This window comes from Pteronotus mesoamericanus, unplaced genomic scaffold, assembly GCF_021234165.1.
Source record: "Pteronotus mesoamericanus isolate MK-2021 breed Mesoamerican mustached bat unplaced genomic scaffold, CSHL_Meso_final contig_20, whole genome shotgun sequence".
Classification (NCBI taxonomy): domain Eukaryota; kingdom Metazoa; phylum Chordata; class Mammalia; order Chiroptera; family Mormoopidae; genus Pteronotus; species Pteronotus mesoamericanus.
Genome location: NW_026555085.1, coordinates 36600373 through 36613143, shown reverse-complemented (window position 1 = coordinate 36613143; position 12771 = coordinate 36600373). Strand labels below are relative to the sequence as shown.

General features: G+C 45.8%; 1 protein-coding gene across 1 annotated transcript in view; it reads left to right on the top strand.

Annotated features, from left to right (window-relative positions):
* Positions 1 to 12293: 12293 nt before the first annotated feature.
* COL12A1 (collagen type XII alpha 1 chain) overlaps positions 12294 to 12771 on the top strand; it is a 110705-nt gene continuing 110227 nt past the window's right edge. Inside the window, exon 1 of the mRNA XM_054569632.1 lies at positions 12294 to 12562. The gene's annotated coding sequence lies outside the window, so the exon portion shown is untranslated. The remainder of the gene's footprint in view (positions 12563 to 12771) is intronic.

The window sequence follows — 12771 nt, the reverse complement described above, 5'->3', positions numbered from 1 at the left end:
TTCAAAACTAGCACTGATCCATGAAAACTTTCTCTCTTTCTCCCTCTCACTATCTGCACTCCTTATTTCCCTCGGTAAGGATTTTCTTCTCTCTTATCTGGCTGACAAACACTGACAGCTCAGCTGAGCTCAGCTCATCTTGGCTCAGCTCAGGTATCTCTCTGGGAGTTCATCCTTTCCAGACATCTGATTTAGATGCTCCATTGTGTGCTCCAGCCCACAGTACCTGTCTCCACCAATGCACTTAGTACTCAGTGGAGTGGCTTTGCTTACTCCTCTCTCCTCTACTGCACTGTAAGTTCTTTAAAGTTCTGGACTAGGTCTTTCATCTCTATATTCCTAGATCCCAGCAAAGTGCCTCTCATAACAATGCAATAAATTCTTTTTTAAAAACATTTTTCTCAGATCTGAGTTTCAAAAAACTCTCAAACACACTTTTCTTTAATACAGTTTTAAAGTTAAATTTACTGAGGAGTAACCCATTTAAAAAATTAACTTTAAAAATTGTACAGTTTGATGAATTTTGGCAAATGTGTAGAGTCCTGGAATCATACCACAATTATGATATATAGAACATTTCCATCACCTTCAAAGTTCTATTTGCTCCTTTGCAGCCAAGTCTCCTACCCCGCCCCTACCCCCTAGAGACCACTGTTCTAATTTCTGTCTCTGTGGTTTTGCCAGTGCTGTACTGTCATATAAATGGAATCATATGTAGCCCATATTCTTTTCTGTCTGACTTTTTCCACTCAGCATAATGAGTCCGAGACCCATTCATGTCGTGCACATCAGTAGTTTGTTGCTGTTCATGTCTAAGTGGTATCCATTATATGCATGGTCTAAAAGTGCTTATCCGTTTGAGACACAGTATAGTTGTTTTCAGTTTTTGACTTATGGATAACGCTGCTGTAAACATTTGCCTATGGGTCTTTATATAAGCACGTATTTTCATTTTTCTGGGTAAACACACAGCATTGGGATTTCTGAGTTGTATGGTAAGTGTGTGTTTAACTCCATCATTAAATGCTCACCTTTTCCGAGGCAATTGTGCCAACTTACAATCTATCAGCAGTATATGCATTTCTCAGTTCACTAGTGCTTTTAAAATGACTATCATAAGTACCTGTGTACTAGATTTTTGCTTTTGTAGTTGTCAGATATTACTAAGTTACTAAAGAAAAAAAAAGAACACGTAAAAATAAATAGATAGAGGTGCTGAGGTCCAGCTTCTTTTGGATGGTGGAGTAGAAAACTGTTGAATAAGACCTATTCTTCCCCAAATAACTCCTCCACTGTTTTAGTTTACAACACCTAAAATGCTCTCCTTGCAGTGTCATTCCCTGCCCCAGCTATTCAATACTTTGAGTTAAAATTCCCCAGGAAACTGATCTGATAGGATCGCTCCATCAAGGTTTATCAGGACCAACTTGCAGAGGGCTGTAACTAAGAGCTGGGTTGGGGGAGACGTTTGAAGAATGAAGAGTCTGAATCCAGGGACCAGCAAAGGACGGGAAGAATGGACAGCCACAGTGGAAGGGAGACAACAAATGAGCAACAACCACGTTGGAAGGAGCCTTGAGCAAGGAGTCGGTAACTCCTGCGCCACCTGTGGCAGTAGATCCGGGTTTGAGAACTAGAAATGCCACTTTCTAGTTATGTGGCTTTAAGCAAAGCATGTAACCTCCTATTTACACATCAGCTTTTTACTTTTTTTTCATCTGGGATGCCAAGGAAATAATTTGAGCTCCACTTGCATCAAAGTGATTGTTATGGGCATTGCATTGATATATACTGTTAAGTGCAATTTATAATTCATGAATGTCTCCTATTATTTGGTCAATTTTTTAAACTGCTCTTCTGCCATTTAATTGTCTTCTGTTAATCTTCCTTTGACTTTTACTCTATACTTACCGTATCAGTGGTGTCCCCTCTCAGATTCATTTAATCTCTTTTCCTGCCCCTTTAAAACATTCTACTCATTTCAGAGTAGGTAATCGGTGGCACTTACATACATCTCTCAGACCTAGGGAATGGTATTCTGAGGTTTTAGATGTGACTGGGATGTACCATAGTTTCAGGCTCTGTGATATGTCAACAAACACTCAAATTGCGTTTCAATGAACTCGAAGTGGGGTTCAAGGTAATCTGAGAGCTAGATGGAACCTTCTTAATTTCTGAGGGGATATAGTTATCCTTCTGTGGCTCTTCCGTTGTCTCTAAGGCAAGCGCAAGCATCTTTTTACAAGAGAAGGTCAGTCATAGTCATTTATAAAACGCCTACATTTTCCTGGAAATTTTCCTATATATCCTGTCTATTTATAACTGCACTTGTTTTGCCTTCTCTGTGTTCCAGCGTAATGTTTGTTTATAAAAAACATGTCATGTAGTCCTTTCAGTGCCCTCTATGATAGGAAAGATGAAATGAAATTTTAATGCAGTAAATGACTCGCTAGGGAAAACACATGTCTCTGCAATGATGTCATCAGATGGAGATTCCATGGCCCATTGTTCTCTGGGGACCTGCTGTTTCCATAAGCCGTCTAGCTCACAGGATGGTTTTCCTTTCAAGTAAAACCATCTCAAAATTATGCTAAGTGTGAGGGCCAGGAGTTAAGAGGAGGTGAGGGATTTCTGAAGACAACAGTGCAAAGGAGATTCCTCTGTGCTTGGCAGCTGGTTCTCCGGACTGAATGGAATGAGTCAAAGTTTCAGTTAAAGTCTTGCTAAATCTGAAGTCAGTTACCAGCACTATTTGACACCTTGGATGGGGCTTGGTTTGTGTTTTAGCTACCATGTGCCCCGCACAGATGTCCACAGAACGTGGACATTTTCCACTGGATTGCTATCTATCAGAGGTGGAGTCTGCTGGTCATACTCCATTACTCCTTTTCTCCTTCTTCTGTAATAACAGAACCCTGCAGTCCGAGAGAGGCACATGGGTGGCCAGAAGAAACTACTGTCAAGCCACCTTTGCAGCTAGATGTGCCCATGTGACTAAATTCTGGCCAATGAGATATAATCGCAATCATTAAAAAGCAGCTCATCGGAACCTTCGTCAGAAGACGACAAAGGTCACCATGTGACCCCCTCCCCCAATCTTTTTGTTTGTCCTTTGCCTTTCCCTTTTGGATAAAATTTTTATGTTATGTCTTAAGCTGGAGCAACCAGCTTGGACCATGTGCTCCCTTGAAACAGAGGCCAACTGTGGAGTAATGAGATGGAAGGAGCCTGGGTGAGGACTCCATGACACAACGCCACCAGATAAGCTGCGTACCACCTACCTCTTGACTTTCATGAGTGTTTGAGTTCCTGTTATTTCTATTCTCTGTTGCTAGCAGCAGAACACTTCTGATGTTGTTGGTTGTCAGTTGTAAGCACTTTTTGGAGAGGGGCGATTAAAAGACGTTGTGGCAATGTTCTCAGTGAATTCCAGAGGTGGTCTCTGGAAGAGAGCAGACGCTGACCGTCATAGGACAGGAGACCATTGTGCTGGGTCGTTCCTTTCACGTGCACTCAGAACACATGGACACTGCTCTGGGGCTGCTTTAGTATCTGCAGCAAGTAGACACTGGGGCTACCTCTCCCTCTGGATCTTGCTCCCTCTGGAGCTGGAGTCAGTGGCCCCAAGGCATCTGGTTTCCTTATTAGGAGCTCTGTCAGTGGTACTGGTAAGTACTGGGTGGGCCAGGTACTTGTAGTTGCATATCTCACTGCCTATTTGTGGCAAGTTTTGTTTTGCTTTAACTTTAAAAGATGGCAGATGCAGATATGTTGTGATAGGTGGCAGCCTTCCACTGCTTTAATCCAATCTCATTTTTGAGACAGTGAGGCAGTGAGTCTCAACATGTTTTGCAAAATTAATGACAGGCCCAGAAATAGGGTGCCCAGAATAATGGAAAGAAGACCAACCAGGCAGCCGGTACCTGGATTCCAGTCCTGGCACCGCTGACAGAAACATGACATCGAGCAAGCTACTTCACAGCTCTGGCTCTCAGATTTTATAAATGAAAAATGAAGTGGGTTGCATGATTTCTAAGGTTATTTTTTTTAGTCCCATCACTCTGATAATTCCTACCATCGTTAGATAAGACCTATCTTACAGTTTTATATCTTTCTCTGAAAGTATTCAATGAATCTGTTAAGTATATATACAATAGAAAAATATCAATATTTTCCTCAGAAGAAATAAAACAAATTTTTCTCATCTTTGGATACATGTTTTAGTATCAAGAACAAGAAATAAATAGCATTGTGAGTGTGTTTTCGGAAGTAAAACTGTACCGTGTTTCTGTCTATTTAAACTTTAAAGATAATCGCAACGACAAACCAGATTCCCTCCGGGTATAACCCGAAGTGGGAGGCCTGGAGCCTTGGGAAACAGCTGGGCCAGGGTTTGATCCTGGCTGCTCCTCTTACCGGCTCCATGACCCTGGCTCACCCACGCACCCTCAGTTTGCTGGTTTACTCATAATTTTCCTTACGACTGCTGGCAAGACTGAATCCAAATTTTAACACCCTGATTTGAGGACCAGCCCTACAGGTGGTTAGTCCTTACTTGCCAGTTCTAGATGACCCCTCTCCATCTTCCCCATGGCACTTGAGTTCCCAGCATGCCTTAGCACAGACATCATGAGTAGCAGAGAGGGCCTTGGCTTAGGTGAGCTTGTGTCAACCCTCATCGGCCCTCAGAATTACCCAGGAAGCTTCGTACAGATGCCTAGGCCCTGCCCTGGGGATTAGATATAACTGGTCTAAGGGGGATGCTCAGACACCAGTACAGAAGAAGTTTTTCAGTCTTGCTGAGTGATCCTTTTGGGCAGGCGGGCTTGTACAACTCATTGGCTTAGACCTGCCAGGGCCACTTCAAGCTGCACGGTAGCCTTGCAGTGGAGCAGAGGTGGGAGAAATACCACTGAGCCACCCACAGAACCCACACAATGGCCATATTGTGGAAATGCATTATTTATCAGCTGAGACCACCTTAGCTCCAGTGTAAACATCCGAATGAATATCAGGTTGTGCTAGAGACTGCAAAACCAACATTTCAACTTCCTTTTCATAGGTAGTAAAAACAGTAAAAGTGCAAGGCTTCATTTCAAAAAACTTGGTTTTCTAACTACTTCCCTGTTATAAATATGGCCTTAGGTGTTCCTAACATCGGAGATTAGAATCTTTTATTATGGGGACAGTTAGTGGTTTTGTCCCAAAACTACTGTTACCAGTAAAAAAAAAAACCTGAAAAGAAAAGAAGCCATTTGATAAATAAAACTGCTTTTTTTCTTTTTGAAAACTAGACCATGTGTGAAAGTTGAAATTATTTTCTAAATTTAAACAATGAGTGAGGGCTTGATGTACTTTCAGCTTGATGAGTCCAACACTTGGGCAGCAGATAGACAGCGGGAGGACAGAGAAAATTGTTTAAGCATTTCCCAGATGCTTTTTGTATCACATGCAATGTTATGTATTCAGCCACCCATGAACAGGCCTGTAGGAGAGCCAAGGAACAACAATGCTGTCATTTTCCTTTTGAATAACTACTTGTCACAGAGAGTGCAAATGCGACTCTAATAGTTTTTCAGTTTGCAAAATCCTAAAAAAAAGATACATCTCTCTTTCTCAAAAAAAAAAATCTGTATTTGAATCTGAGATACTATTTTAATTTTATTAATAGAGTAGAAGGTTACCAATAAACTTTCTTTATTAGAGGAAAACATCCCAATGATTTTGATCATATAATAAGGCACGTCAAAGTCATTTTGTCATATTCCCTTAGACTGGCTCTTGGGCCTACTTCCTCGATTTTCCCCATGGCATCGTTATTCTTTCATTCGTGACTTTGCTCCGTTGACTTAAGACATTTTTCCATCCTTACCTCCTCGAGCCAGTCATCTTCCTGCTTTCAAGCCACCGTAACACAGATCCTCCGTGACCCTCCCTGGACGCTGGCACGGCCTCTGCTGTTGTCCTTGCTTGCAGGCTGTCTTCCCAGCAAGTTACTGGAGCTCAATTGACAGACTAGGCTCCTTTTACAAGATTAAAAAAAGTCAGTCTTTCATTGAGCCAGCATTTATTTTAATACAGAGAAAAGTCCATGGACTTAGATGACAGAGAGCTCTGAGTTCAGATCCTGATTCCAAACTTACCAGCAAGTCACTTACTTGACAGCTCTGATCCCAATTCCTCATCTGAAATTAAATTCCAAGGATTGATGTATATAAAATGTCATATGTAGTATCTGGAATACATTCTGTAAATTATTATATTTAGAGGATTAAGTTCTAGAAACTTGGCCACTTCCAAGTCCCACAACTATTCCAATTGTGTTCACGAACTTTCTGCTAAAACAACTTTGCTTTATGTATTGCCCAAGACATTTCCTGTCCTCTGCTATTTTTTTTTTTAACTTGTCATTTTGAACCTTGGACTTAGAATGCCCGTTCCTGGTCCTTTAGTCTTCCTCCTCTAGAAATTCTCCAGGAACCACTTTAACACAGAGTGCGTTCTTCCTCCCAAGAACTCCCAACAATTCTTATTGTTGGAAGACATTTCTCCATGGGTCTCACGTGTTTCTGCATGTTGTTGAACAGACACTTACTGCTTTTGTGTCAGATGCTCTCTCCTGGGGTGTCTGTAATACTAGCAGCCTTGGAAGACAGAGATAATTTCTTCCCCCAGAGCAAAGGGCAAGCCTGTTTACTGTCCACTATAACAAAGGTAATGTTTCCTCTCAGGGCAAAAGTCAAGCAGACTTACTGTCCTTACAAAAGACTTGGGTTCCTCAAGCTCAGATTCCGTTCCTGCAATGTAACTCACTGCGTATGCAAGGGCCACTGGGCCCTCTTGCCATCGCCCTGTGAGAATTGGGGAGCTGGCCCAAATGACGATACTCTGGCCACTGCATGTTCTGCCAGCACCCATGACACTATAGCATGTTAATTTGTTAGCTTGCAAGTAGGATAAAACTTCAAATCCTTCACAGTTCTTGACAAGTAGTATTATTTGGTTCTTATGGCTTCTGAATATATTTGTATAACAATCTCTTTCCCCTCTTTTTTCTTGTCATTGGTTTGTGGAGATTGGTTTATAGAGAAATTTGCTTATGGAAAAATTGATTTTTTTTTCCTGTGGAATGTTCTGAATGTCATATTGAGCTTATTGCTTCCTGTGTTGTCATTTATATTGTCCTCTATACCATGTATTTTTTCCTATATTATTTTTTGTATTGGTCTTTCTGCTTCCAATTACACACCGTCTCCACACCTCCCTTAAATGATTTGACTTTTGCTTATGTTTACTTCTGGTCACTGTCACTACATTTAAATCTTTATGGGCAGGGAGTCTTCTGATTTACATTTAAAAAAACTTCCCACTTTTTTTTAAGGGAACATCATGACTGGAATAACAGCATTTGCTGAATGAACGCTCAAGACAAAAATGATTTGATAATGAGTCTGTTCAGATAATGGCCACCCTTTTTTCTTTTCTCCACCAGAGGGCGTACTCCACACTGGATTTAGGAGCGTCACAAAGTCGGCTTTGAATACCTGGATGTCAGTGCTCAATATATGTATCTGAACTAATTAGTTAGTGTATAAAAATACATTGTCAAGTGGTGCCTTGGTCTGGTTACACTTCATTCGATACAGGAGCTCCAACTGAGAACGGTGAAACCTCTTTTCATAGTTTTTATGACTATGATTTCATCATTAATGCATTTCAGTCTGCTAGGTAGTAAGTCTGAAGGTGAAGACCAAATCTTGAAAAATGAATTCCTATGAATTTTCACCTTTTCACCAATGTGAAACTATGTCAATGTACACATACCAACTGTTGACACACAGCAGTGGCCTGACTAGAAATTCTGGACCTTGTGCTACTTTGATAGTTACAAAATAAATAGGTTCCAAGTCCCTTGTGGTGGTAAGGATACCTTGAACTGTATTGAATCTTAAAGAAATGAAAAAAAAAGTGGCAGAGGGTTGCTTTCTTAACTATTATATGAATTTATTTCCTATTGTCTTTTACATTTTACTCAAGGAAGTCGGAGCTAACTGAATGATCAACTCCTAGCAACAACTGCCTTTCATTAAATCTAAATGGTTTATCCTAAGAAGGTATTTTATTTAGATGCAACGTTTTTAAGAGCTTCATAGCTTTCCATGCGACCTCAGCATTTGAGGTCACACAAGATCTGAACTAGCCACCTTCTGTAGTAGGATAGATATGATGTAGTTACTGCTTTCTGCCACAAAGTTGCTCACGCTCTGATGGGAGAGGTTGTTGCAGTACAGGTGAGAAAGTCTGGGTGAAGCGTTCACAAAGCCTGTGGGTGTCACCAAAATAGTCCATTCTGAAAAATCAGCATCAGGCAAGAATGCGGAAGGAGTGTAGTGTATCCCTCTTCCTTCCTTAGGGATGGCTTGCTGTCTGGATTCCTCAGCTTTGCTAGTGCAGAGAGGGTGGTTGTCTATTGCTTCTCCCTTTTAATGTTAAAACATTTTGAAGGCATAAGCTCTTGGGAGATTTAAGTGGGCCGTGTGAAGCTGCTTCAGGTGCCTCACGTGTTACTTGACAGAGTTTTGAAGGCAAGTCCTCATCTTAATTATCTTTGTATCTGTTGCTTTGAGCCTGGCACTGTACAGGCACATAAAAGATGATCTTTACATGTGCTTTACTCGCCTAGCTTTAGGGATCTAAAGGAGAGGATTCAGATGCAGTGTTTCTAGCTCTTGCTGGTTACTGCCTCTCTGCCTGAGAAACTGTGCGGACGGAGTACTATCTCCTCTCTTTACACCCTTATCTAAAAGGGATTGTGAGGGCTTTTTTCACTTAACACCCTTACAGCCCGCTCTCCCTACAGCCCACGGGCAGCCCCAAGTCAGTGCACATTCCGCCCAGGTTTCTCTTTCCTTCTGCACAAGGTAAATCAGCAAGAACATACAAGGGAAACACTCACACCTGTTGCTAAGAAGGCTGGCTAAGTTAACCCCAAGCAAATCAATGAGGAGGCCGTTTTTGCCTTTTAAAAGGTGAAGGCCCTGCTGTAATCTAAACTTCCTGAAATCAGTACCTCTTTCCTCGTCTACCCTTGATTAGAACCTCACAGCAACCTTGGGCCAAGAGTTTCTATAAGCGGTTAATTAACGGGCACAAGGGAAGTTTATGCCACTTTCTCATTGGTTTTACTGTCCTGTCGCCCCTGTCAGTCCTGGGAATCAGATCAATGACACACTTTTGAAAAACTCACAATTTAACTTTCAGGCTGTAACTTTGACCTCCGACTCTAGGACTCACGCTGACCGCTAGATGGCGCTGTCAGCCAAGAAATCTGCAGCTCTGGACCCGCCGGGAACCCAGGAGTCGGAGGGAGAAGAGGTGGGAGTAATAGCTAGGGAGAGCGAGGGAATTAGTTCGCGGGACGTAACCTCAGGCATAAGCCACAGAATCCAGACGAACTGAATAAATGCAGCCAACTCTGCCTCAGTTGATAAATATATATATGCATTTTTTTTGCAAACATTTACGGATTCCAAGGGGTATTAATAACTGGACGCACTACTGAAGGGTACAGGTTGGAAGAAGGTTTACACCTTTTTGACACGTTTGTCCGTTTACCAGACTGGATGTTCAGCATAAGGGTTCCCGGAGAATAAACAATGCAGATGGCATGCAGGGAGGCCCCTCAGGCGCCCCTTTGGATGCATTTGAGTTGAACCTTGTGTCTGTCTCCTGGGAATGGATGTGTTTGGATTAGCTTGTGGATATGCACCTGTGAACTCCCCGACCCGGGTGTCCCCTCCTTCCTCCTCTTCTCATCCTACTCTGGAAACTGCGTAGGAATCATTTTTCAGAGGGCCAGAGAGCGTTTGCAGCCAGTGGTTTATATTACCTACATTCCTTTGCAGCAACTATTTTCAAGTGCATTAAATCTAAGAATGTGAGCGAGAACGCCTTGAGCAAGAGAGGATGGCAGCGCAGGTCCCCAGCACTTGGCCCTGAGTTGGAGAGCGGCTCAAAGTGCGTGCTCTTGAGGGCAGAAGCCTCTTCCCCCCAGTTTGCGGTGTTCAGCCTCAGTAGGAGGAAGCCAGCCACTGCCCTCGGCTCCCGGAGCGTGGCTGCACCACTCCCGGCAGATAAATGCATTTGCAGCTCTCAAATTAATAGGAAGGAACCCCTTTTAAACCAAGAATATCAACACCCAGGCTTTATACTGCTCCCTAATCAAGAATCTCGGCAGAACAAATTTTTTAAAAAGTGCAAAAAAGAGAAAGGCTCGCGCGCGCGCGCGCACACACACACACGACGACCTGGGCCAAATGCAAATCCCAGCCAGCCTGGGCTGACATGTTGTCCTTTTCTAGACAGGGGGTGGGAGGTGGGGATTGTGTCCCAGCAGCGTCCCTGGTCGTTCCAGGCCGGGGCGCCTGCCAGGACGTCCGCGGGTGCGGCGGGGCACTACTGGGTGCCAGGAAGGCGGCTGCCGGTACTTCTCTACTCCGTTCCGGGGGCTGCCACCCTCTTAAACGCGTGTGTGAGAGGGGAGTTAAGTCGGGGTGCGGGTGTAGACCTGGCCGTGATGCGGAGGCTAGCTCTGTACAGGCTGGGATAGGGGCTCATTGGCACTGCGGTGATGACTGTTCGCTGTGGTGTGCACGTCAGGTTATTCACGCCCAGGACGCATTCGCGCCGGGGGTGTGTGCCAGACACAGGGGTTGTGAGAGTTTGAAAGGGAAAAAGACTGTGCTCTGTGCGTGTGGGCTCTTTGTGCGAGCTGCCCAGTTGGACTTCGAGTGGGCCGGGTGTACTTCGGGAATGTGCAAAGGTGGCGAGTTCCATTTACCCCCCATTCCAGTCTTTGGCTTTTCTGGCTTTGGCTGGAGGAAGCCTGTGCGTGGGGCGGAGTGCAGGGGGGTCGCCCTGCAAGTTCTTGTCATTCTAAAAGCAAGTTCGGAGATTATCACGCTCGATGGAAGGAAGGCCAAATTAGCAGACGTCAGATCAAACGGGAAGAGAGGTTTACTTTGGCGACTAGACCCCCGCTTTATTGCAGGCGGTTAATTCCAGGGACGCCGCTCCCGCGTTCCTCTTGGCGCCACCTCCTCCATCCCCGGTGGCTCAGCCTTGCAGGGGTAACCCCTGGGCCTCGAGGCCAAAAGGCACAGGGCTTGTGCTGAGCGCACAGACGTGTGTAATCTGAACCTCTCCTGAAGCGCTTTTCAGATGCCAGAGTGTAAGCGCCCCGCGCTTCCTCCCGTGCGTCTAGTACAATTTGGCAACCCCGATTGCCAGGCTTCCTGCTCAGGGCCAAGGGGTGGAGTGGAGCGGGGAGGAGGCGGCAAAAAGAGGAGATGTTTCTGGCGGAATGTCAGCCCCACATTTGGCCTCCATCTCCCCATCGGTGGGGGAAATCTTACTCCCCTTCGTTGCCTGGACCCCACGGGGTTTCAAGGGTAAAGCTTTCGGTCCTAATCCTCCTCTTGGGCCCGGGTGAGAACTTTCTACAGTGTATAAAACTTGTTCCCGAGCGGCTTCCTATTAGGAGGACCCCTGGGTTTCAGAGCGTTGGCCGTCCCTCTCTCTTGGCGCACCCCAAGCCTCTCAGTTTCGTCCCAAAGCATCGGGGGAGAGAGACGGGACTGGGAAAGCCATCCCATCGCTGAGCCCCGCGCGGGCCGCTGTCCGGGTTTCCAATCGCCGCTCCGAGATCGAAAAAGACATTAGTTGAGCCGCGTGCACAGACAGTTAGTTAATGGAAACCCTGTAAATCGGTTTTAAGTGCACCCAGGACGGAGGGGGAGGAAGGTGTAGGTAGTGATGATGAGGGATGGGGCTAGGAAGGGTTGGGGTCGGTCCCACATTCTTACGATTTTGAAAATGAGAGCCCCTCCCGCCCCTCCCATTGTTCTTAATTTAGAAAAATAAATTCATTAAAGAAAATCGCACGGATAGGGAAACCCGAGCTCCCCGGCCCGCCCCAAGCGGAGGAGTGCGCGGCTTCCCTTGGCAGGGAACCCGGCGGCGGCTGTCCCCCGCCCCGCGCCCTCCCCACCCCCCCGCAATCCCTCCCCCGCTCCCCGGCGGGGCACTGCTACTACCGCGATCGCCACCTCACGCCGAAGGAATGCTCGAAGTATGCACACGTTCCCAAAAGTAGACCTCCTTCACCGCCGGAGGAGCATACATCACCCCGTGGCAGCCGTCCACCTTCCCAGGCGTTTCGTAACCGAGTAAACTGAGAGCTGGGAACAGCCCTCTATTAAGTAGCCCGCGGCGCGGAGCCTCTTCCCACTCCACGAAGGCGAGCCGCCCAGTTGGGTCCGCGCGCCGGCAGCTGCGGTCCCCGGCCGTCTCCGCCCGTGCTGCCGCTCCGGCTGCTCTTCCCGGGATCCTCCTCCGTCTCCTCCTCCTCCTCCTCCGGGTGGCCCGGCCTCTGCCCAAGTCCCAGCAGCCGCCAGGTGCTCCTGGAGCGCGGTGCCAACTGCAGGGGCGCGCGGGGGTCGCACTGAGCGCAGTCTGCGACGACGTCGGAAAGCCGCCGCCACCTGGATCGTAGCCGCTGCAGGTCAGTCCGGCTTCCAGCCCGTTTCCCTCGTCCCATCCCTCCCAAAGATAACTTGGAAAACTTGCTTCTAGCCTGTTGCTTGCTCCGCCCTAAGCCATTAAGGATCCTGGGCAAGGACCGTTTGGACTTGTAAGTGTGGAGATGTGCCTGAGATTTGCCAGGTATATTGGGGTTTTGTGATTGATTTGCGTCTTTAAGGGAGAAAGAAT